Raw genomic sequence first — 2,095 nt, 5'->3', positions numbered from 1 at the left:
GAGACATATAATGTGCTGCTGATTTTTGTTAAAATGATTCAGACAAAGATGAAGTGCAAAATTGCAGGGATCAGGTTTGATCATGGAACTGAGTTTAAAAATGCCAAGGTTGACAATTTTTGGGCTGAAAATGGGATTCATCACAACTTTTCTGCTCCTAGAACACCTCAGCAAAATGGTGTTGCTGAAAGAAAGAACAGAACTTTGGTCGATATTGCCAGAACCATGCTAAAAGATTCAAATTTTCCTAAGAACTTCTGGGCTGAAGCAGTCAACACGGCTTGTTATGTGACCAACAGGTGTCTGATCAGTTCCTTATTGAACAAAATCCTTATGAATTGCTCAACAACAAAAGGCCTAAATTGAGTTATCTAAGGGCTTTTGGGTGCAAATGTTTTTTGTTGAACAATGAGAAAGATGATCTAGAAAAATTCGATCCTAGAAGTGATGAATGAGTGTTTGTAGGTTATTCCTCTTCAAGTAAAGCTTACAAAGTTTACAATAAGAGAATATTGTGCATCGAAGAAAGTGTTCATGTGGTCTTTAATGAGGTTGGTGGTATTAAAGATCTTGAGAACAAGGATGATGATGAGATAGAAGAACTTCTTCGAATTCAGAGAGATAGTCTGAATGAGTTACAAGCTAAAAAATCTCAAGTTCCAACTGCTGCTGAACCAGATCAATTTGAAGAAGTCACTGAAGATGTTAAACCTAAAGAGGGACCTGGTCTGGTTGATAATGTTGAACCAGAATATGTAGTTCAACCTGAAAATGAGGAGTTTGTGAATAAAGAAGAACAAACTGATCAGCCTCAACCCTTGACTACCAAGTCATGGTGGAAACACAAGTCGTCTCAACCCCTTGATAATATTATTTCTCCTTTGAATTCTAGAATGCATACTAGGTACAAAACTAGAAATCTAGTTGCATTCTCAGCATTTATGTTGAGTATTGAGCTAAAAAAAACATCAAGGAGCCTTAAATGTGTTCTCTCTTTCAACAACTGAGGCAAGATATGTAGCAGATGCAGCTCTGGCGAAGGACCTGGTCGAGATAATTAAACAAATTGAAGTTGGGGATGCTAAAACTTGACTGAAATGATCTTGCCTGAAGCAATCAACCCTCTCATGACTTTGCAAAGGGACCATGTATCCTTGTTTTTCAGTTATGTATGGTTTAGCAAATTCAGTCTTATACCTTTTGTAGGTATACACACATAGCAGAATTGCTGAAGGAAAATGGAGGTCAGGACAGATCTAGACAATCACATTCAAACTACCGAGAGGGACCCGATCCGTTCTCGAAGGTTAGCACTTTTAACATTGCATTTTGAATTATGCATGAGAGTCGTTGCAATTGTCACATGCCTGTCATTCAGGTATCTGATAGTTGTGCCATCATTTGAATACCAAGATGACACTTCCTTTCATATGATACACCTTTTCACCTCTTTTATACTCCATATTTCTTTCTATCTCCCTAGAAAATTCAAATTCCCTTCCAAAAATTAGAAATTTTCAAAATCTTATTTTCTCCTCTCTCAAAAACACTTCAATTGTTTAAAGTCTTTGTTCCTACTGAAGAATTTTCCGATAAAGAAATCCTTAAGTGTGAAAAGGGACCAGGTTCAACAAGTAAAAAGAAGAAGGTGGAAAAGATGATGTTCAAAAAGGAAAATGTTGATATTCTGAGAACTCAAAATATTCTGAATAGGAGGGTGTCTGACCTTTAAAAAAATGAATTTTTTTTTATTGAAATGGTTCCTCAATTATTGATCCATTAATCTCGAAGGTCTTGAGTAAGATTGATTTTACCAATCTTTCTATCATGAGAAACTCAGGCTAGCGTTGGAAGCTGTGACAGTTGCTCTTGCTAACAAGGATACTGAAATGGGTTGCCTGAAGGCTCAGCTTCTGAAACAGCACTATCAGAGGGACCCGGTTGGAAAAAAAAACTGACAGCCCTAAAGATTTAACATGAAGCTGGGCAGTAAAGAATGTGAACTTCAAGAGAGGCTTATGAAGGAACCATGCTAAGGGATATGCTCCACTAATCCTATTCTTTTAATTCCTTACTCCTAAGCCATCCCCTCTCT

Source organism: Solanum stenotomum, chromosome 3 (genome assembly GCF_019186545.1).
Source record: "Solanum stenotomum isolate F172 chromosome 3, ASM1918654v1, whole genome shotgun sequence".
Lineage (NCBI taxonomy): Eukaryota > Viridiplantae > Streptophyta > Magnoliopsida > Solanales > Solanaceae > Solanum > Solanum stenotomum.
The sequence above is the reverse complement of the archived record's forward strand: the minus strand, read 5'-3'. Positions refer to the sequence as shown.